General features: G+C 39.4%; 1 long non-coding RNA gene across 1 annotated transcript in view; it reads left to right on the top strand.

Annotated features, from left to right (window-relative positions):
- The first annotated feature begins 2,703 nt into the window (after window positions 1-2,703).
- The window catches only part of LOC131136823 (uncharacterized), a 48,079-nt gene continuing 25,383 nt past the window's right edge, over window positions 2,704-25,399 (top strand). Inside the window, exons 1-2 of the long non-coding RNA XR_009131815.2 lie at window positions 2,704-2,907; window positions 11,266-11,371. This is a non-coding gene — a long non-coding RNA (uncharacterized LOC131136823). The remainder of the gene's footprint in view (window positions 2,908-11,265; window positions 11,372-25,399) is intronic.

Raw genomic sequence — 25,399 nt, 5'->3', positions numbered from 1 at the left:
TTATGCATGATTGTGATTTTTGCACATGTAAGCTGTGTGTGTGGGGGTGTGGGGGTGTGTGGGTGTGGGTGTGGGGGTGCATGCTGCCCCTTGGTGACAAATTAGCAAGTGATCATTGCAGCAAGCCAGAGGTGAAAGGTCAGTGTGACAGGCAGCATGTTGCTCCTGCAAAAGACAACATATAAACGGAGGTGGGTGAGGATGTTGGGGGGGGGGGTCTTCTCTGATTCATTTTAGCGGCCTGTTGAGGTGTGTGTGTGTGTGTGTGTGTGTTCAGATGGTTCACAGGTTGCCCCGATATAGCTCTATAACTGTAAGCCACACTGAACAGATGTCCCCCCCCCCTCCTCATTGAAGGCTTTCTCTGGGTTATATATATTACCATCATGGAATCAAACTCAAAACCTGTCCCCTTCTGCAGCCGTAATGACGCGACTTATTCTGGGACGCTGAGCACGAACAAAGTGGGTGCAATATTGCGTGCGGCACAATCACTACCCACACACACACACACACACAAAACAACCGTGGGCCGTGGATGCAGACGCTACACTTTGATGGGTTGCTTCACCCTGGTTAGATTCTGGACGGTAAAAAAAAACAACTTGTGACCTCAGTATATACCGTCCTATATAATGTATGTTTTATTATGTACAAAATAAGGTTGCATGTGTATTATTTTGTTAGTATTATGTAAAAGTATACACAGGAAATCATCCCATCTGGATGCAGTAATTTACTAATCTGCCACAGTGTGGACGCACGTTTTTTTAACATTCAAAAAAAAAAAAATATCTTAGGATCTGCGGACGGGGACCCCCCTCCCCTACACACACATGTAAATGGTAGAGTCCCATCAGTCTAATCCTAATGTTTTTACATCATTCCCTATGAACCAGGAAGTAGTACTGACAATAACTGACTTTTTTTTCCACTGTTGGTAACCTTCTGAAACCTAGCAATGCATCAGTTTACTATTATTATTATTATTATTTGTCATGCAAAAACTCAAAAAGTATCATCATGGTTTATTGGATGAGCTATCTTCATAAAATTGTTGAAGTATTTTACTTTTAAAAGTAAATAAATTCTTGAATGAATATTTTCCAAGTGGTTCTGGCAGTCATTTTTAAGATACTAAAAACATATTTTTCCATTGTCATTTAAGGTGGACATGTGGATTTATTATATATTCATATAAAATGATGAAGCTGGCTAATGCAACAAATGTATAATAGATATGTTATCATTTTTATTCTTCTAAGACTCTTCTAAGACTCTTCCAAGAGTTACCAGAGTTAGATCCCGTTGTCCACTGTAAAGGACATTGCGTTAAAAAGCTTCTGACCCCCTCGAATAATTATTGTTTTCACCCAAGATGATTATAATTAATGATTATTATGATTATGTCAACCTCCATAAACCAAGAAGTGGAGTCCTAACAGTCAGACAAACAGAAATACTGAACTTTTACATACAGACAGACTATTCCTTTTTTCTATAGGAATACGCCATCAGAGTTTTAATGCTACCGTATTGGCCAATACCGATCACATCGATTAACCGTAATGGTTGCTATTAGCCAGAGGTGTCATATAAGGATGGGGGGATATTAGCACAGTCCCGAAAAAATATTTAAATATTATAAAAAAATAAATAATGGGGCCCAGAATTCCTGGTTGTACCCGTCTTATTAAATGATATGGAAAATGGAAGCATAAAATCACCTTCACTCACACACAACTTTTCACAGTCTGGGCTCCCAGTCAGAAAGCAGTCGGCAAACCTTGTGTCTTCCATGTTCCGGAAAGTCTGGCGATCGAGTCCCATGAATTAATTTATTCTCACGGTTCTGACTGACAGGCACATCTTGAACCTTAAAAGGTCACCAAACTCCCATCAGGTGTGTGTTCCTCAAATCATAAAGGAATAATTCATTCATTTTCTACCGCTTATCCTCACAAGGGTCACGGGGGGGGGGGGGGGGGTGCTGGAGACTATGCCAGGCGGGGTTACACCCTGGACTGGTGGCCAGCCAATCACAGGGCACATATAGACAAACAACCATTCACACTCACATTCATACCTATGGACAATTTGGAGTTGCTAATTAACCTAGCATGTTTTTGGAATGCACGGGGAGAACATGCAAACCCCACACAGAGATGGCCAAGGGTGGAATTGAACCCTGTGAGGTCTGTGCGCTAACCACTCGACCACCGTGCAGCTTAAAGGAATAATCAATTCCTTAAATGAAAGCTTTTTAACATAGGTAAAAATGTATATCACCTTCACAAACAATAGGTAAGTTCCACATGGCAGACATGTTTGTTTTGGGTTTGGCACGCCTGCAGAGTGTAAAGGAAAGTGGGCAGGGGTGGAGGGGGGGGGAGTCAGAACCGGAGGTGATTGGTGTTGGAAGGCATTTATCGGATAATCACATGCTTGTTTGCGTTGCGGAAATGGGCTTCATCCATCCTTTTTTTCCCATTTTTACTCCTCGGCCTCGGTGTTTCTCCAAGATAGTAGCCTGACAAACAAAATCCCCAAAAAGTCCCCCCCCCCCTGCCCAGGATGCAACATAGTACAACCCTGTTATATATTTGTGTTATTGACTTAGGCTTCTTATATGTGTATGCATAAAAAAAATAATACTGTTGCATGTTGTTGTGCTTATCCACCAGGAGGTTCCGTCGGGGGGGTCCAGGGTGGGGGGGCAGAGCAGATGTCCATGTGCATATAGAGCTGCCAAGTGGTTCCAGAGCGCCGGAGCAGCCACATAGACACAAGGGTCCCCAAATGGTGTGACAAAGGATGTGCAGGAAGCCCCTCTCTGCCTGGGTGAGCCCCGGAGTTGGTGCCAGCCTGTTGGAACCCGAGCCTTGTGTTTCTCAGCGGGACCAAGAGGTGATACACTAATATTATGCACACAAATGAAAAGATGATGTTTTTAAAAAAAAATCTCAGTTTGTGTCACACTTTTGTGTTCGTGACATTATAGTTTACAGGAATATGATCAGAACATATTAGAAATAGAGCGTTGATCATTGAGTGTCACGGTTGGCTATTAAATCAGGTGATCGTTATACCACTTAACATGCCCATTTTATCGGGTTATGCCATGGGTGGCCAAACTACAGCCCGGGGGCCACTTGCGGGCCACTAAGCGTTTGAATCCGGCCCGCCGGTTGCTTTCTAAGTATTTCAACTTTTAACATACAAACTGGCAACATGACTCGCAAGTCGGATGTCTTATTTTGTAAAAAAAAAAAACAAAACAAAAAAAATGTAAAATTAAAAAATAACATAATTTGATGTTAAAAGTGCTCCTGAAAAACGGGACATGAGAAATCGGTTCATGCCAGGGGTGGGCAAACTGCAAAGTGTTTCAAAGTGTTTGAATCCGGCCCGCCGGTTGCTTTCTAAGTATTTCAACTTTTAACATACAAACTGGCAACATGACTTGCAAGTCGGATGTCTTTTGTAAAAAAAAAAAAATGTTAAATTAAATTACATAATTTGATGTTTAAAGTGCTCCTGAAAAATAGGACATGAGAAATGGGTTTATGCCAGGGTTGGGCAAACTAAGGCCAGGGGGCCACATGCGGTCCACTAAGCGTTTGAACCCGGCCCGCCGGTTGCTTTTGAAGTATTTCAACTTTTAACATACAAACTGGCAACATGACTTGCATGTCGAATGTCTTATTTAGTCAAAACAAAACAAAACAACAACAAAACTGTAAAATTAATTTACATATTTTGATGTTTAAAGTGCTCCTGAAAAATGGGACATGAGAAATTGGTTTATGCCAGGGGTGGGCAAACTACGGCACAGGGGCCACATGTGTCCCACTAAGCATTTGAATCTGGCCCGCCGGTTGCTTTCTAAGTATGTCAACTTTTAACATACAAACTGGAAACATGACTTGCAAGTCAGATGTCTTATTTAGTAAAAAAAAAAAACAAAAAAAAACCCCACAACAAAACTGTAAAATTAAATTACATATAAAGTGGGGGGTGCTGGAGCCTATCCCAGCTGTAGAAAATGAATGAATGAATGAATGTTTAAAGTGCTCCTGAGTATAACACTTTTACAGATAAAATTAGACAAATAATTCAATGGAAAATTATAAGCATAAAATAGTGTGTGTGTTAAATTTAAGTTAATTTAATAGTGTAATAATTTAATGTAAAATTAGTTTAAATATCTGTAGTTAAATATCTGTTAAAATACCTACCACATATAAATCTAGCTATTGCCATCCATACGGCCGAACCAGGTAACCGTGTCACGAGGCGATGGGGGGGGGGACTTGACCGTGTTCCAAGCACAGGTGTGCGGCCCGTTCCAAAGAGAAAGGGGGGTGCAGTGAACCATAAACAATGATATAAATGTCTGACAAATAAAATGGCTAGTTAACAGTCTTTTGACTGCTCTAACCTCTCAGCCTTTGTCAGGTATCGATCAGCCAGCTGTTCCCGGCTTTGTGTTGCAAGACGGGAGCTTCTGGTTTCTCCTTGGTTCAATGAGAGCCGCCAAAACACTTTTCTCCTCCTCCTCCGCCTCCTCCTCCTCTTGCTCGAGTGAGCCCCATCCCAAACAAAGATCTAAATAGAGAGCTTGTGAGTAGATCACATATTTAATAAGCTGTCATAAAGCTCTTCTGAGCTGCGTGAATGTTTTAAAGCAGGTCTTTCCAAAATGTGGCCTGCCTTTAGACAGTTTAATATGGCCGGGGGGCTTCTCTATATTCCCAGAAAAGCTTATTTTATGGAGCGTCATTTCCACTCATGTATTCTCTCACTGTAAGAACTAAAAAGGAATCCATATGCCATAGCATTTCAGGACGTGGAATCAAACTATGGAACGGATTGAGTAAGGACCTCAAACAATGCACAACGATGAGCCAATTCAAGAAACAATACAAGCAGTTGATGTTTGCTAAATACAAGGACTAATTAAAATTAAAATTAAAATTAAAATTAAAATTAAAATTAAAATTAAAATTAAAATTAAAATTAAAATTAAAATTAAAATTAAAATTAAAATTAAAATTAAAATTAAAATTAAAATTAAAATTAAAATTATTAAAATTAAAATTAAAATTATTAAAATTAAAATTAAAATTATTAAAATTAAAATTAAAATTATTAAAATTAAAATTAGGAAAGCAGGAAGTGAACAAATGTAACAGTTACTGATTGTAAAAGTACCAGATGGAGGGGTAGGATTTAATAAGCTTTGCTTCTTCCTACTCCTTTTGGACATGTGGAACTGTGAACTGATTATGTGATGCATTCAATTGTAATCTGATGCATGTTCAAATGAAATAAAACCATTACCATTTTGCTTTTAACTACCTGAATTTAGCTTAACAGGTTTGGAAAATGTATTTTGTGTACTTGGGAACTGTACTTATTTTGGGGGAATTTTGCCCATCATTCACAATCCTTATGTGAAACATGAGCATATTTATTTCCCTTTTCTGTCCATTATAGTACCAGAAAACATGTTAATATTGGCTAGCTAACAATGCACATCACCAGGTCATGCCTGTTTTGCCTATGTCGACATTCATTCTTTTTTCATTAATGGATTTTGTGTCACGTGGTTCAGTCTGTATTCCTGTTGTTCCGCCCACCACCCCCCCCCCCCCACAAAAAAAAATCCCATGAACTTTTGTCAATTCTAACCACAAATTAAAGGTTGCTAAGTTTAACGTTGTGACACACATTCTTATATTTTTTTGACATCATCTGCTATACTGTATGTTTGGTCGCCATGGCGACTGCGTAACTGGTCACTTGGATGGGCATAATCTGTCTCCCGTATTAAGATAACGGCATGCTAATAGTGAACAAGCTCGGAATTGAGGCGCGACCGGTCTTGTCACGCGACTATGTCGAGATAGGCCCGCTTAATGATCCATCCCAGCTCTTGTCAATCAAAGCCCGGCGGCTGCAAGGCCTCGGCGCTGCCTCGGTGTTACAAATGATTCTTCTTCTATTAAGAAAATTAAATGTTTGGAATAATTTATGTGCGCGTTAGCCTGTTGGATGTTATGATCTGCTTTCCCCTTGTGATAGATGGCCGTGTTTGTTTATCATAAAGCCCGCTAACGGTGTGCGCTCCTTATTGACTTTCACTGAGGCCAACGTTGCACTTTGTCAGCAGCAGCAGCCTCGCAGCCTCGCAGACAGGCGGCGGAGGCCGTCACACAAAAGTGGAGTACTTTGGATTAGCATTAGCTCTTCAAGTTTCACTAATTATCCTCCCGGAGGCATTCTTTCTTTCTTTCCGCGGAGGATAATAATGGAAGTGCGGGTGTACGCCTGTCACCTCTCAAGTGTTGCTCATGGGTGGGTTTGGCGAGGTGCGGGAGAGGGAGGGGAACAAGGCAGAGAAATGTTTGCTTTTCTGTTATGTCATCCGAGGAGCACAAGAGGAAGACAAACTGGTCGTGTTTGCTGAGCCCCGGCTGGAGCTTGCACACAAACACGCGTCTCCTTGGAATCCTTTCAACTGGGAAGGTGATGACAAAACAAAAGGGATTACCAAACTGTCATGCACGGCTGTTTCTCCGTAAGCAAATATGTCGACATGATGCTTGTGTTTGCTGAGAGATAATGTCATCTAAATGGTGATACACGCATTCCACAAGCTGTGAAAATGCGCTAATAATGATGCTCGTTTGATTGACGTTATCAGGGAGGCGGTGTCGTGCCGTGGGGTTCATGACTGGTGACGCAACTTCAGTGATTTTTTTACTTAAGAACGTGTTAAAAATGACATTAATAACAGTTCACAATATTTATTTAGTTTTTATTTCATTTAGTTTTATTTAGTTTTTATTTAGTTTAATTTTTTTTGACTCCCATGATTGTGTGTCACAAGTAATAATTCAACAATATTTATAATGGTTATTTTTGCCCTGCATCATGATGCAAAGAGCTGGTTGTCATATTTCACCGGCAGTATTCGGTTCAATTCCAAAAATCATGTCATTAAAATATTCATTAATTCATTTTCTACTGCTTATCCTCATGAGGGTCGCGGGGGATGCTGGAGCCTATCCCAGCTGTCTTCCGGCGAGAGGCGGGGTACACCCTGGACTGGTGGCCAGCCAATCACAGGGCACATATAGACAAACAACCATTCACACTCACATTCATACCTATGGACAATTTGGAGTCGCTAATTAAGCTAGCATGTTTTTAGAATGCGGGAAAAAATCGGAGCATGCAAACTCCAGACAGAGATGGCCGAGGGTGGAATTGAACTTGGGTCTCCTAGCTGTGAGGCCTGCGCGCTAACCACTCATCTGCCATGCAGCCCGTGTTATTATTATGATTACTAAATTCATGTTTTTGAACTGCAATAAAAGCCTGTTGTTCTGGCGATCAAGTCAGGTGCTCATCTCACCGAACAATCACTGACACCTAGTGACCAAGATAGAATACTACATTCACAATTTGAATGTATTTTAGTTTGCTTCAAAATACTCAATTTAGGCCACAAATATGTACAATTTCCTTACAGATACTTTTTTTTTCCTTCCGGCGAGAGGCGGGGTACACCCTGGACTGGTGGCCAGCCAATCACAGATAGACAAACAACCATTCACACTCACATTCATACCTATGGACAATTTAGAGTCGCTAATTAACCTAGCATGTTTTTATAATGCGGGAAGAAATTGGAGCATGCAAACTCCAGACAGAGATGGCCGAGGGAGCAATTGAACTTGGGTCTTCTAGCTGTGAGGCCTGCATGCTAACCACTCGCCCACCGTGCAGCCTATGATAAATAAAAATGTACATCTCTGATAATGTTCATCAAAACATGTATGTTTGATAATTGTGGGTGCTGATAATTATCGGACTGATATCAGCATAAAAATTTAATATTGGTCAACATCTGTATCATGAAAATCGATAATAAGAACATGCTGTATACAACACACATGTATGTATCTGTATCGGCGGATATCGGTGTTGGAAATTGAGAGTTGAACAATATCGACGTATCTTTTTTGGACAAAATATTGGCCAATATCGGACATCCCTAATATTTTTGTTACAGCAGAATTCTTGATGCAACGCTTGTATTTTACAGTGTACTTTTTCTTGAATATCATGATGTCTTTCATACATGAATAGTTACTGTAATGTAACCCTAATGTTGTGGCCCTTGAGTATTAAGCGTTAACAAATGATTCTTTTGTTCTTGTAGTTCCAGCTAAGTCCTATTCTGGTGCATGTTGGATGAGTATGGATCACCTTCTAGGGAGCAGAGAAAACAATGATTTAATTAAGAGTCGGTCCGATTTCCCAGAGGAGAGATTGTCGTCTTCCATTAACTTAGTTTATCATATAATAAAGAGGTTGCCTTGTCCTTCGTCACCCACACAATTGGTTTTAATCAGCCAGCAGGTCTTCCTCGGCTTATAATTTATGCTAAATTGATAAGAGTGGAGGATGTCAGCGAAAATCATTATGACGGGTGACTCTTGTCACCGCCTGTCACAATCTACTTTTAGCCTGTCTTTCCCGCTCAGGGCTGACAAGATGGACCCTGAAAGCCGCATGGCGTCACAATTGTTATTTTAGTATTAGGCACATTAACATGCATAGAAGTTGCATTGGACTACATCATGTAGTAAAATTCACATTTCCAAAACGGAGCAGGAGTCCTAAAACGCTACATTTTTAGTGTGTTGTTTGAGTTCCTTACCCAATTCCGTTCCATAATTACATTCCACATAATGAAGGTTTTAAGCGTTGTTCTTGTGTACGAGTGTGTTCAGTTAAAATCTTCCCTAAGGTCATATTTCAATTGAATGAAGTGTAATTAATAAATTACATGATCAGTGTTTGTGGTTGATGATTTAAGGCCTATTTTTAATCGAAAAATGACCTTTCACACCGCATGGAGACCGAGCCGAGCTCAGTAGCATCCGCACAATGTGATGTAAACAAGTACAATAGGAGCGTAACAGTGTTACTTCATATCTACAGGGCTCTAATAATGTCAAAACAATTATTTACAAAGTCATAAAGAGCCTTTTTATGCTCTAATTACAAAAATATTCAGTTTATTAGTATTGAAATTCATTTATCGCAGTCATGTCTGGAACCAATTAACCGCATGGCAAGCAAATGGGATGCTAACAGGGACATATTGGGCTAAAAAAAAATTAAGAACACAGTTAGACTCACACTGTGTATTATTATTATTATTATTATTATTATCATTTTGAATGCAAACCGAGGCAAAATTGTGACGTTAACCAAAAAAAACATTCTAACCAGGGCGGACGCTAACCAAGGTTCCACTGTATTAGGATGCTTTGAATTTTGAGGTATATTTTTTTGCGAAAAATCTTTAAATTGTATCACTTTAACAGGTTCCACCGTACCTGAAACAACATTTTATAACACGTAATGACAACAAGCACATAACACTAAACATGTTCATGTTTTGACACTCTGCATATTTTGTTATTTTCTTTGTACTTTGCAAGTGTTAAAGTGCAAATTGCGACGTAAAGGTGATGGGGTGGTGGCGTCGGTGGGGTTGTGGCGTATTTGGATGGCTCCATGCCACATGTTGTCAAGTCAGAGCATTCCTTATTGACAATCCTTATGTGAAACATGAACATATTTATTTCCCTGTTCTGTGTGTTATAACACCAGAAAACATGTTAATATTGGCTAGCTAACAATGCACATCACCTGGTCATGCCTATTTTGCCTATGTCGACATTGGTTCTTTCTTTTTTAATGGATTTTGTGTCACGTGGTTCAGTCTGCGTTCCTGTTGTTCCCACTTTTTTTTTTCAACTGCATATTTTGTTATTTTCTTTGTACTTTTTTGCAAATTGTTAAAGTGCAAATTGCGACATAAAAATGATGAGGTTGTGGTGGTGGCGTATTCGGATGGCATCCACTCCGGGATAGGGGGAGCCGTGGCACACTTCTTGGCCGTGCAATTTAATCACTGTATAGCCAGGCGAGTATTGACAGTTGTCCTGTGGAAGCTATTAAAGTTGCTGTCCAAGGTTAAATGAAATTGCAGTTTATCAAGGCAGCATTGAGAAAATAAGGGAATCTGTTCGTGGCTGTTGATTAATGTGGAGCGCGATCAACACAAGGGGTTCATTAAGCTATACATCACGGGGGTAATTTAACATGTCATCGCGCCTGCTGTCGCTCCCCTTTTCGCACGTTTGGTGAAATGTGTGTACACTACGAGGGTGTTTGTTGTCGTGTTTACGAGATCTTGTTTACACCGTTTGGCTTCCCCAAAAAAAAAAAAAAAGGTGTGTTGTTGGAAGATGTTATTTTTAAACGCATGTTAGAATTCAATTAAGGTTTGCAACAAAGCACGTATTGGTGATTGGCGGTATTTTCATCGCTTGTACTTTGACACGCATACACAGACTTATGCTAATCAGGCATCAGACCCTGGATCTGCAGCTGTCTTTTTTTTTTTTTTTTTTTTTCTTCTTGTGCTCGGTGGATTTGTTTGCCGGCGGATAATTGATGGTGCTTGAGGGACAGACGTGAGTCGGACATGAATCACGGGCGACATGGGCTCATGATAAGGAGCTGAAAGTCGCCTGTAATTAAGCCGGGCACTAGAGACCAATTGTTTGTAGAATGATTTGGTCGGGGGCTAATTGACACTAATTGTTTAATCAGATTTTCTTGCTAGCAGCACTTGACACCCGCCGCACACTGCTAGTCCGCCTCGCTTCTTGTTTATATTGTCTCAAATTGTAACACGGCTTCTTTGACAAGAACCGAGCATCCCAAAAGGGGAAGCTCAACTTTTGAACATCTATTATTATGGATTATTATTATCAGCCAGTTCCTGTTTACATGCTTCATTCATTCATTCATTTTCTACCGCTTTTTCCTCACGAGGGTCGCGGGCATGCTGGAGCCTATCCCAGCTGGCTGGACTGGTGGCCAGCCAATCACAGGGCACATATAGACAAACAACCATTCACACTCACATTCATACCTATGGACAATTTGGAGTCGCTAATTAACCTAGCATGTTTTTGGAATGTGGGAGTACCTGGAGAAAACCCACACATGCACGGGGAGAACATGCAAACTCCACACAGAGATGGCCGAGGGTGGAATCGAACCCTGGTCCTCCTAGCTGTGAAGTCTGCGCGCTAACCACTCGCCCGCCGTCTGTTTACATGCTTATATTTTATATTTATTTGCTGTTTTGTTCTCCTCTGTTTTCAGCCAACTTTACTTCACAATTTTGATCTGCATCGGGTCCACGCCACCGCATCTTGGGGTCAGCCATGACGGGTTACGTTCCGAGCCTTCCAACGAACGGCAAAAGAAGGTGAGATCATACACTCATAAAAATGTTTATACAGTTTTCCCTCGTTTATTGCTGGGATAAGCGACAGGTTCCCAAAATAGCCTGCAATACAATTATTATTATTATGTGTTTTAAGGCTGCAAAACACCTCACCATACAATTTATACAACTTTCAACAACAACAACGTAATAACTGCCCACAAACGTAATACCTGTGTGGAGTTTCCATGTTCTCCCCGTGCATGCGTGGGTTTTCTCCGGGTACTCCGATTTTCCTCCCACATTCCAAAAACATGCTAGGTTAATTAGCAACTCCAAATTCTCCATATGTATGAATGTGAGTGTGAATGGTTGTTTGTCTATATGTGCCCTGTGATTGGCTGGGCCACCAGTCCAGGGTGTACCCTGCCTCTCGCCCGAAGGAAAAAAAAAAAGTATCTTTAAGGAAATTGTACATATTTGTGGCCTAAATTGAGTATTTTGAAGCAAACTAAAATACATTCAAATTGTGAATGTAGTATTCTATCTTGGTCACTAGGTGTCAGTGATTGTTCAGTGAGATGAGCACCTGACTTGATCGCCAGAACAACAGGCTTTTATTGCAGCTCAAAAACATGAATTTAGTAATCATAATAATAACACAGGCTGCATAGTAGACGAGTGGTTAGTGTGCAGGCCTCACAGCTAGGAGACCCAAGTTCAATTCCACCCTCGGCCATCTCTGTCTGGAGTTTGCATGCTCCGATTTCCTCCCACATTCCAAAAACATGCTAGGTTAATTGACGACTCCAAATTGTCCATAGGTATGAATGTGAGTGTGAATGGTTGTTTGTCTATATGCGCCCTGTGATTGGCTGGGTGACCCTGCCTCTCACCCGAAGAGACCTGGGATAGGCTCTAGCACCCCAGCAACCCTTGTCTTTTCTGTTAAGTCTATGAAACTTTTCAATGACATCTTGTCACAGCCCAATTGCACAAGCTGTAGCTACCATAGCAACACATGCAGAAAAACAAAAACAAACGGTGCTCTGTGATTTATTTTTTTTATTTTTTTTCTGGTTCACAGTTCAATCTTGGCAGATGTCTGTATTTTACTGGGTGCTATCGTAGGTAATCATCTTTTATTGAATGATGACATCACCTTAAAGCGTTCACTAGTGTTGCTGTTGCAGCAGCGGCAGCCGTGTCTGATGAGCGGCAGAAAAAGCACCAGATTTACGACATTTGTAGCGGGGGGCGGGGGGGATATAAATTAGTGCAGTAATACGTGTGATCCTCCCACACAGGAACTGTCCCATTTGAGTGTACTTTTGCACAACAGCTGGTTTGGAATTCTTTTGCAGTACAGAATAGAATAGAATGCTGCAGGTTATTTTCATGCCTTGTTATGGGCATGAATGAAAATGTAAATATTTACATCTGGTAAACTAATCCTTTTATTTGAGCATGAATATGCTCATACCTAAATACAGGAAAAGCCTAATGAGTAAACAAACTAAACAACACCATTTAATAACTGTATATGTATTGACAGACTAATATACGACAATATTTCATCATGCGGAGCCTGCAGCACACGCGAGAAGCCGTTTTTAAAAAAGATGAAATGATGAAGCAGAGCAGATAATTAGAGAGAATTCCTTTTCCATCTGATTAAATCCCGCAAGTGTGGATAACGAGCCGGCGCTGGGCGGAGCGGCAGAAACACATGAACACGAGATCTAACATCATTATGTTTAATGGCAATTACGCTTTTTAATTAACACAAACTATGATGGGATATTAATGGTTATTAAATGTGGCCTGGCAGTGGGGACACATGGGATATCCCCTCATTCCATGTAAAGCATACTGAGTGGGGAGGGGGGGAAGTATACAAAGTATATAGTAGTTAAAGGGCAAGGATAGTCTGAAATTACAAGTTAATGCATTATAGATTAATTACGATAGGCATGTTATGCTTAGAAGGTTCCTTTCGTCAGAGACTTTTATCGGCCATGGTGCAAAATAATAAAAAAAGAAATAAAAAATGGAAAAAAATATTATAAAAAATAATTTAAAAAATAATAAAAAAAGAAAAAAATATTATTAAAAAAATTTCTAATTCTTCCAAGGCATTCTTGCAGAGGAATAAGTAGAATGTTCCGGAATGGCCTTTTTTTAGTTGATTAATCGCGATTGGCTGCTTTTGGGCAGCCATGATCAATCGCGATTAATCGTTAAATTAATTAAAAACACCGCAACCACGATTAATCGTGATTAATCGGTAAATTAATTAAACAATTAATTTTTACCCGACCCCGATTAATTGCAATTGACCATGGCTGCCCAAAAGCAGCCGATTGTGATTAATCGCAAAATTAATTAAATGACAGATAAATTTTCAGCGCCCGTGATTAATAGCGATTAATCTTTGAATAAATTAAATGATTGATTAATTTTCCTCAGCCACGATTAATTGTGATTGAGCATGGCTGCCCAAAAGCAGCCGATTGTGATTAATTGTGGCTGAGGAAAATTAATTAATCATCATTAATACAAATGTATTCATTTTAAAACATGAGAGTAATCTGATTAAAATGAGTAGTCTTTTGACAGCGCTGGTATAAACATCAACATTCCTTATTATAGTTTTATCTCCGTTAACTCCACAAATCTTAATACTGGACAGCGTTGCTAATGTCAAATAATCGCAAGTGGTTCCTTTCTGTCACGTAACACTTAAGTAATATTGCATTAAGTGTTTATTTTGTTCAGTATTCCACCTTATCCACATTCCAGTCAGTGTTTATCTAGTCTGTGTTGCTTTTCAATAAAGTTTTCTAATCTATCGCAGAAGGCTACCTTTACTTTGTGCTAATAATTGGATGCTATTGAAAGGATGAGTTTCATTGATTTTGTGGATGACTGGGAGCATTAGTGGCCCAGACCATAGATTGTCGGCAAGGTCTGCGGTGAGCCCCCGGGGGGGATCGATGCAGCTGAATCTTCACCCTCTGCTTTTTTTTTTTTTTTTTATTTACTCGTGTCTCCATTGATTGAAACATGCAATAGTTCAGGGGCTATTATCACACTGATGCTAAGTTTCTCTGTCTGCCCACTTGAAATAGCTCCCCGTGTTCCTGGTGCAATATCTCACTCTAGCAAGTGCTCGCATCTTTCCCTTTCTAACTAATGAGTTAAGAGTATTGCTATGACCTGTAAACATCAATCATGGCCAGCGAGGCAGACAGTGACTAACAGCGCCAAGCAGCCCCACAAACAAAATGAAATGAAAGTATACAATAAAAGAAGCATTGGGAAAATAAAAGAAAGTGATACCAAAAGTCGTAGTTGTTGTCGGTAAGTGAAAGCATCACGAGAGTACGGCGTTTTATAATAGCAGGTGACTAATAAACAATTATATAAAGAGGAGACAAAGAACTTGAAACTTTTTGTTCTCTCATTGTGCATTCAGTGGTGTGCTCTTAATCCAATTCAGTGCACTCAGACTTTGGGAGGGGAGCGAAGAAGGGGGGGAAGAAGCCATGAATTCCCATTCAACTGTTAAAATTAAACTTTTTTTTTTTTTTTTTTACTCCATTCCTCCAAATGGATCCCTTTGCACAATACGCCTTGTAGTGTCTGCCGTGCTTGATTGTTTCCTCAATACAACATAGGGACCCTCCAGCGTGAGTAGCGTTTACATATCTTATTTCCTGACAAGACGGCAGAAAGGTCAGCGTCCTATCCGACTGGGACAGCCGTGATTGAATGTAATCAGTATGTACTTGTTACTCCGAGTGCCGGGCCCTTTTCTTTTTTATTTGCTGGCCCAGAAGTTAATTTCCCTGGTGACCTTTTGTGTAATAAAACAGTATTATCTGTTGCTGGAGCCACAGCAAAGGAAGCAAATTAGCTTCCTCTGCGCTGTTTTGTGGCCCAGTCGATCCGTTATGAGTTTATTTGCTTTAATTACATTAAGGGTGCTGTAAAGACATGCTCCCGGGTGGGAATCATCATGTGTAGACATGTATTAGGGTAAGGAATCACATTTGGGAACTCAAACACTGAATGGAGGGATTATACGGCATTGCAATACATTTTTTTTATTTGACGTTTCCGACATTGGGTTTCATTAAAGGGAGGATCCCGAAACTGTTTTCAATAAATATCACTTTTGTGCTGATAATTATCACTCCACACTTTTATTGCTTTCTGGTTCTACCATATCTTACTTATTATGTGGAAATATGGCTAATAACTATAAAAGCAATCTTGACTCGCTAAATGTACTGCAAAAAAGGTCAGTAAGGATAATTCATAATGCCGCCTACATACTAGGTCCTTATTTCTAAAATAAAAAATACTTCAACTTGCTGATATAGTTCATCTTCAAACAGCTAAAATAATGCATAAGGCTAAAAATAACCAATTGGCTAAAAACGTCATCCAATACTTCTCTACAAGAGAGGAGAAATATGATCTCAGGGAAGAACTACATTTGAAACACTTCTATGCTAGGACTACGTTAAAAAGCCATAGCATTTCAGTATGTGGAATCAAACTATGGGATGGATTGAGTAAGACCCTCAAACAATGCACAACGATGAGCCAATTCAAGAAACAATACAAGCAGTTGATGTTTGCTAAATACAAGGATGAAGAGTCTTGAACCAGTCATGATGTGCTATATATATCACTATATTGACAATTACTATGGTACACATTATGTTATTGAATGGTCATATCATATGGTACATTATTTAAAAAAAAAACACAAAAAAACCTTAAACTGTATTATAGAAAGCAGGAAGTGAACAAATGTAACAGTTACTGATTGTAAAAGTACCAGACGGAGGGGTAGGATTTAATAAGCTTTGCTTCTTCCTACTCCTTTTTTTGGACATGTGGAACTGTGAACTGATTATGTGATGCATTCAATTGTAATCTGATGCACGTTCAAATGAAATAAAACCATTACCATTATTATTGATGCATTGTTTGAGGGCCTTACTGAATCCATTCCATATTTTGATTCCACATACTGAAATGCAGTAACTGTAATTCAGTAACTGTTACATTTGTTCACTTCCTGCTTTCCTACTATAATTTAATTTTTTTTTCAAAATTTTTATTATTTTATTTATTTTTGTCACATACCGAAGTACAAGGTGATATGACCATATAATGACATAATGTGTACCATAGTAAGTGTCAATATAGTGATATATATAGCACATCATGACTGGTTCAAGACTCTTCATCCTTGCATTTAGCAAACATCAACTGCTTGTATTGTTTCTTGAATTGGCTCATCGTTGTGCATTGTTTGAGTTCCTTACTCAATCCATTCCATAGTTTGCGTGATAAGTCAAGGTTTACTTGTGCTGAAAGGAACATAAGCGCCACCTAGCATTTTGTTCCTTTTATTTGGATAGTTAGCCTCCAAGTTTGGTTTGTTTTTATAGGAAAAAAGTGTTATTAATGACGTTTTTTTTTACTTTATTTGAAGTGCACAAGAAGCAAAGCGGTGTTGATTTCTCACACATTTGCACGAACATATGCCACTTGATACTGTGGAATTCCACTAATCCTTCCTCTACTTTTAGTGGGAGTGATGCTTTTCCTTTTGAACCGGATTCGTCTTTCTAACAAGCTCAGATCAACACCTCTGTATTTCCCCCCCAAGGATGGCCTGTTAACAAAGACTGCATTCATTTCCATTATTATTATTTTTTTTTACAGTTTATTAAATAAGTTAGAATTGTTTAGGGCTTATGTTTAGTCCTATATTTTCCATGTCAAATGTATCCCTTGTGTTTTAAGACTAAAGGTGAATGTGTGAGCGGTGGAGGCCAAAGTGAATGCAATGCTTTAGTGACCCGAGGAATCTCTTTTATTGTGGCCCTCTTTGTGCCTCTCCCTACGCTGCTCCATCAGCCCATTCAGACTCAGTGGCAGCCACCTACATTATATCCTGGATAGGCAGGACATTCATGCCTTTTTAACCCATTGTCCTTCCCCTTTGGGGTGAGGGCCCCGGAGCGGGATGTGAGAACCCCAGGCTCGGTATTGTGTCCCTCCTCGCGCTCTTCACACAACCCGGCGGGGGACTTCCTTTCTGGTGTCACCGAAACCTGTGTGGTGTAATCCGCGGCTCCCCCGCTGAGCAGGATGGGAAGGTTATTAAAAGTGCGTCTAATGTCTCGTTAATAAATCGCTTCCATTTTCCGCTTCATTTCGGAGTAATCGCGTTGGGGGGGGGGGGGAGTGTGTGCATAGGCAGAAATGTGTGTAGCCCCTGTCGCGTTGTCTTTCTCTATCAAAGCGGCGCACAAATTAGCATTTTTTTTTTTTTTTTTAAATTCGCCTGGACACACGAGTACAGATCCATTAGTGACGTGACCCCCCTCCCCAACATTCGCGGTGCGATGGGGTCAAGCAGCAAGGTGTTGATGCCGCTGTGATTACCAGTGGAGAGATATTTAAACGTAGCGAGGGTTTGGGTTAATGGCGGTCGGTGCGTTTAGCGCCATAAAAAGCAGCAGAGGTCAGTGCAGTTAGAGCCCCGCTTGTGTTAGGAGGTTAGAGAGCAGAGGTCCGTCCCCCCCTCCTGACCCCCCCTCCTCGGTGTGGTACCACAAGCACTCTTCATGATGCGTTAAGGATGCTGAGGCCTCTGATTGCCACAGTGGGACCTGGAGGTGAGCTTAGGGACCGCTTGGGTAATCCCATTAACTGTGACTCCTCTAGACCTCTCCCCCTGTGTGTGTGTGTGTGTGTGTGTGTGTGTATGTATATATATATGTGTGTGTGTGTGTGTTGAGTGCAAGTGAAGGAGACAGCGTCTGAGACATTAGCTTGCCCTACAGGGGTCATAGGACAGAGGATATTTAAATATATTTGAGCCATCCATCAAATATGAGCATCTGTCTTGTTCTCAGTTATCTCGTTGGTTTGAGTTATTACTTGTCACGACCCAACAAGTTGCACTGACCACATTCGCCATCAACCCTTGAATGCACCATCTCAGAATGATCAGAAATTCTCACTTTAAAATCATTCTGCTCAGTTTTGGCGACCAAAATAATTATGATAAACTACAATAGCGAATATGTCAACTTGTGTTGCAAATCAGTACTCTTAATTCTTGATTCCTTGTCCTTTTATATTCAACAAACCCAGTAGATATCGGGCTGATAATTAATATAATAATCACAACGATGAGCCAATTCTAGAAACAATACAAGCAGTTGTTTGCTATCACTTCATACTTTGGTACGGGACAAAAAAAAAATAAATAAAAAAACTTAAACTATATTAAAAATTATAAAAATAAGATATACGTATATTTATTTATTTTATTTATTTTTATTTTATTTTTTTAATAAAAATATTTATTTTTATTTTTTAATTAAAAAATATTTTTTTATTTAAAAAAACTTTTTTATTAGGAAAGCAGGAGGTGAACAAATGTAACAGTTACTGATTGTAAAAGTACCAGATGGAGGGGTAGGATTTAATAAGCTTTTCTTCTTCCTACTCCTTTTGGACATGTGGAACTGTGAACTGATTATGGGATGCATTCAATTGTAATCTGATGCATGTTCAAATGAAATATTACCATTACCATTACCATAATTATTGATGGGCGACACTATCGGAAAACCCTAACCATAAGTCATCATTGGAATAACAACAGGCAATAATGTGGATTATGTTGAAGTGACTTTGAAAAATGTCTTCTCTCGTCTGCTAGCCTCCGAAATCGGATAACAACATCAACATCAAACTAGCGACTCCAAATTGTCCATAGGTATGAATGTGAGTGTGAATGGTTGTTTGTCTATATGTGCCCTGTGATTGGCTGGCCACCAGTCCAGCGTGTACCCCACCTCTCGCCTGAAGACAGCTGTGATAGGCTCCAGCACGCCTGCGACCCTCGTGAGGATAAGCAGTAGAAAATGAATGAATGAATGAATAACATGAAGATGATGGTGGTTGATCTCGCTGATGCATTTTGTTTTGGTCATTTATCCCTTTCATTCGTCATTTATATGCATTTCTGCATGTAAAACTATAATTGTAAAACTATTAAAACGGGTTTTGTGTTTAAGTCGATCGCAACTGGACCGTTGAGGATGTCCAAGAAGACGTTACGCCTCTCATCAGGCTCAACATTATGTCAACATTTTTAGCTAAATTGAATTTACATTATTTCTTTATGTGAATAATTCAACTGGACTCTGTTTTCTGGAATGAAGTAATGACATTTGGAAATAACTTTCCCAGGCATCATTCTCCCAAACCACATGTTTTCAAGCAGTGTTGTGGGTCATCAACACATTCGACTTGCGTTGTTGCTGCCTACATAGAAACACTTACACACTCATTTTGGTCTCCACAACAATTAGCTTGAGTTCTGTAGGGGGGGGGGAAAGTATATTTATTGGCATTCTTGACAGCTGCGTATGTCGCCATCGGGCAATTTAAAATGCATTGTTAAAGGCTCAACGATGGCGGTTATTACGTGCAATACACTGCTAAGGCTACTTGTATCACTCCCAGGCAGGCGGTCATTGCAGGACCAGGTCTGTGGAAATATAAATCAGGCATTTATGGCAAACTAAAAGCAGGGGGGGGGTCAAATGTCAATGGCAGGGAGTAGGAGAGTGTTTGGCATTGTCAATAATGGATTCTCTAGAGGCTCCGATACTTGCATGGTGGTCAAGATGTGGTTGACCAGATGATAAGGAACTATAAATCATGTATTGCTCTACGGTAAAGCAAACCACACATCACCAGCGACTGCACTACAAAATATTCATGTTATTATATTCAATTGTGGAGGCACTTTCAGGTGAACAAATCACAACTTTGACCCACTTTAGTCCCTCGTTTATCACGGCTGATTAGTGATAAGTGAATTTCGCCTTATTTATATATATGGAATATTTTCATAGGGGCTGCACGGTGCACGAGTGGTTAGTGCACAGACTGCACAGCTAGGAGACCAGGCTTCAATTCCACCCTCAGCCATCTCTGTGTGGAGTTTGCATGTTTTCTCCGGGTACTCCGGTTTCCTCCCACATTCCAAAAACATGCTAGGTTAATTGGCGACTCCAAATTGTCCATAGGTATGAATGTGAGTGTGAATGGTTGTTTGTCTATATGTGCCCTGTGATTGGCTGGCCACCAGTCCAGGGTGTACCCCGCCTCTCGCCTGAAGACAGCTGGGATAGGCTCCAGCACCCCCGCCACCCTCGTGAGCATAAGTGGTAGAAAATGAATAAATGAATGAAAATAATAATAATAAAATGTAATAATAATATATTAATAGTGTGTGGAGTGAGGTGAGGTGCTATTAATAGCACCCCCTTGCGAGCATAGGAAACATGTTTGCGACGTTCAAATTTTTTTTTTAGGTTTTTAGCATTATATGAGCCCTCTAGACATGAACTAACACCCCTACAGTCAACTTTACACTGCAATTACTCAATACTGTAGACATCCCTATTATTATTTTTATATACTATGTTATATAGATGAATTTTCACTTTCCCCCAATTGTGAAAAAATATTTTTTATATATTATATTATATATTTATAATAAATAAATCAATTTAGGCTGCAAAAATATATACTATAATATATAAAAAATATTTTTTATTTTTAAATTTAAATTTTTAATTTTAAATATTATATTATTTAATATTATATTATTATTTATATATATATATATTTTTTTTTGTATTTTTTTGCAGCCTAAATGGATTTATTTCTTGAACCACTGACACACAAAGCCATCTACAGCTAAGGGAGGGGTACATTTAATTATTTGACTGTAACTAATGCAGTTAAGACGGATACTGACAGATATTGGTATTTGGTACAATACAGTGAGTGTGTGTATTGATCAAACTCCAGTCTGTCAATAGCAGTAGATGAATCTAATTATAGTTCTTCTCTGTCTACTCACTTAACTGTCAGCATGGGAGCCCTTAACCTGTATGTTCGGTATTAGTTCACTAACACACACACACAACACACACACACACACACACACACAGCTCTTAGCACATTAGCACAGTGGGCTTAGACTCCCACCTCATTGCTTCTTGTCCTACCTTTTTCAGCTTGAAGGATTCTACCAAAACATATATTCACATATAACTTATTTCTTTCATTTCCTGTGTGACTTCCTTTGTAAATTTCTGATATTCCACTTTTATAAGTTATAATTTGCATGAACTAACACAGAACAGTGTTGGAAAAATACAATATTTTCTTGTGCATTTGATGAATCAAGCAAAATTTCACAAAGTGACTCTGTATTAAATATAAAACACATCCGAAAGAGACAGCACCTGGATCTGTTACGTCGGAAAGGACGCTGCTCCAATCTGGCGATCTGGTGAACTGATATTTTTTTTTCTACATTGGCTTTAGGGGCAGTTATAAATAAGCCCTATGAATTTCTGCCTAGCAACAAGTGACAGCCTCACCTGTGGAATTGAAATCTAAGCAAGATGAAACAGCTTAAATAAAGATTCAATTTTTTTTTCCTTAGAAGGCACTTTTAACTCTAAAAAAAATAATAAAAAAATGTAGTTATTTTTTATTTTATTTTATTTTTTGTTGTAGTTATAAATTTTTATAATTCCGAATGCTCGATCCCAAAAATGTATTTATATACCTTTTCAGCTTCTGCGGAACTAATGCATTTCGCTTCAGAACAATTTCAAGCCATAATTACGGCAGAGGTGCATTTGATAAGAGCTCGGGAGGGATTGTGTAGATGGAAAGATCATGCATGACAGGAAGGAGGAGTGTAGCGTGCAGAAGGTTACAAATTTTTATGAAATTTTAAAGCATGCACACAAGAAACAAGCGTAAACACACACATAGTTCAATTCCAAATGTCAACATTGTAAATAGTTCCTGGTGTTATATTTGTGCATTTTTATTTTTTTTGTGTGTTATTTTGGTATAGTTGGGCGGCACGGCGGATGAGTGGTTAGCGCGCAGACCTCACAGCTAGGAGACCAGGGTTCAATTCCACTCTCGGCCATCTCCGTGTGTAGTTTGCATGTTCTCCCTGTGCATGCGTGGGTTTTCTCCGGGTACTCCGGTTTCCTCCCACATTCCAAAAACATGCTAGGTTAATTAGCGACTCCAAATTGTCCATAGGTATGAATGTGAGTGTGAATGGTTGTTTGTCTATATGTGCCCTGTGATTGGCTGGCCACCAGTCCAGGGTGTACCCCGCCTCTCTCGCCCCATGACAGCTGGGATAGGCTCCAGCATACCCCAGCGACCCGAGTGAGGATAAGCGGTATAGAAAATGGATGGAGTACTGAGTAATGTGAGTGCAAAGTTGACTATAGGGGTGTTAGTTCATGTCTAGAGGGCTCATATAATGTTAAAAACCGCATTTAGAAGGTCGCAAACTAAAATATTCATTCATTCATTCACTTTCTATCGCTTATGGTTGTTTGTCTATATGTGCCCTGTGATTGGCTGGCCACCAGTCCAGGGTGTACCCCGCCTCTCTCGCCCCATGACAGCTGGGATGGGCTCCAGCACCCCCGCTACTCTTGTGAGGAAAAAGTGGTCGAAAATGAATGAATGAATGAATGTTTATCTAGTTGAGCCAAAGTCAAAGTTATGCTTGAAATCTTTTCACAAAAAAAAAAAATTTTTAGTCGGGAACAGATATTTACCTGAAACATACTTACTGTACGTTCTACTGCCAATTACTAAAGAACAAATAAATATGTTTTCTTTCTGATGAAAGACAGGAGTATAATCTTTCTTTTGGTATGTACCATGTTTACTTGGTGAGCAAATTGGTCTAATACAGTAAAAAACAAAACAATACCCTGCAAGTATTTTGGCCTTGTTGTCAAATATCTAATCTAACCAGTTGAGGTAGACAGTCCCTCAGCAAACCAATGTTGGTTTGTTAATAGTTTTACAGTAATATACATATGACTAGTATGATTCTAGACTTGTTCCACGTGTAACCACCACTGCTGATGATGAAACCCTACAAGACAACAAAGTACAAAACAGAACTCTTAAGGTTCCATCTTTTTATTCACGCGTGTCACCTTAGTCAACCACTTGCAGCCGCTCGGGGGACTCCCCCGGGGTTCCTTTCAAGCCAAAGTCGTTTGAGCCAGAAATCTTCCTCGGCGAGTCCAACACTTCATCAAGGGTGAAGACTCCCCCTCGCTATCAGAGATGTATCTGTTGGTCTGATAAAAGCCCCCCTCGTGTGGTCCCCTGCACAGCTACATCCCATCATAAATAAAAGCAGCAGAAAAGAGGCCTTTGTCACTGTTTATCTGCACTGCTTTTCTTCCTCGCCCTTGATTTCCTCTTCAGAAAATTGATGCACCCTTAAATTGAAGCAGAGGGCATGACAGGTAATGGTTAGTGTGATAACTGCTCAGATTTCATCAGCCGTGGCTTTTTTTTTTTTTTCTTTGTGTGCAATTGTTGGAACTTTCAGCTAGATTACCTGTCATCCAGTGCATCAGATAAAAATGCACGCTTGATGCGATACAGCCAATACACGAGCCGATAGCATGAAAAAGATCATGCCGTTCAATGTTGGACGGCACAGAGGAAGAGCGAGGACGCAAATCTATATTTATCTGATGGCGTGCCAAATAAAACACATTACTATCACAATCGCTGTTTGGGTTCCATAGAGATTTTTGCTTTGTATTATGCATTTTTAAATGCCCTATTTTTGGTTGCTGGTAAAAATTTATTGCATTTAAATATACATTTTCACTAACATAGTTGAAGGTCTAGTCTTTTTCTAGCTGTCCATTAGTTAATAACGCAATTTATATTTAATAAAATTTAATATATTTAATGGGCAAATTTTTTGGTGACTTTTTTACCGTTTTTTTTTTGCAGTTTTTTGGGGGGATAGAAAATGCATCTTATTTACCCCTGCCCAACATTCGTAATCCTTACATGAAACATGAACACATATTTCTTTCCCTTTTCTGTGCCTTATGGCGTGAGAAAACAAGTTAATATGAGCTAGCTAACAATGGATGCCAAGTTAATATGAGCTAGCTAACAATGGATGTCAAGTTAATATGCGCTAGCTAACAATGAATGTCAAGTTAATATGAGCTAGCTAACAACGGATGTCAGGTTAATATGAGCAATGGATGTCACGTTAATATGAGATAGCTAACAATGGATGTCACGTTAATATGAGATAGCTAACAATGGATGTCAAGTTAATATGAGATAGCTAACAATGGATGTCAAGTTAATATGAGATAGCTAACAATGGATGTCAGGTTAATATGAGCAATGGATGTCAAGTTAATATGAGATAGCTAACAATGGATGTCAAGTTAATATGAGATAGCTAACAACGGATGTCAAGTTAATATGAGCTAGCTAACAATGGATGTCAGGTTAATATGAGCAATGGATGTCACGTTAATATGAGATAGCTAACAATGGATGTCACGTTAATATGAGATAGCTAACAATGGATGTCACGTTAATATGAGATAGCTAACAATGGATGTCACGTTAATATGAGCTAGCTAACAATGGATGTCAAGTTAATATGAGCTAGCTAACAATGGATGTCAGGTTAATATGAGCTAGCTAACAACGGATGTCAAGTTAATATGAGCTAGTTAACAACGGATGTCAAGTTAATATGAGCTAGCTAACAACGGATGTCAAGTTAATATGAGCTAGCTAACAACGGATGTCAAGTTAATGTGAGCTAGCTAACAACGGATGTCACGTTAATATGAGCTAGCTAACAACGGATGTCACGTTAATATGAGCTAACTAACAACAGATGTCAAGTTAATATGAGCTAGCTAACAACGGATGTCACGTTAATATGAGCTAGCTAACAACGGATGTCACGTTAATATGAGCTAACTAACAACGGATGTCAAGTTAATATGAGCTAGCTAACAACGGATGTCACGTTAATATGAGCTAGCTGACAACGGATGTCAAGTTAATATGAGCTCGCTAACAATGGATGTCACGTTAATATGAGCTAGC

Source organism: Doryrhamphus excisus, linkage group LG17 (genome assembly GCF_037039965.1).
Source record: "Doryrhamphus excisus strain RoL-2023G ecotype Guam linkage group LG17, RoL_Dexc_Guam_v1.1, whole genome shotgun sequence".
NCBI lineage: Eukaryota > Metazoa > Chordata > Actinopteri > Syngnathiformes > Syngnathidae > Doryrhamphus > Doryrhamphus excisus.
The sequence above is the reverse complement of the archived record's forward strand: the minus strand, read 5'-3'. Positions and strand labels throughout refer to the sequence as shown.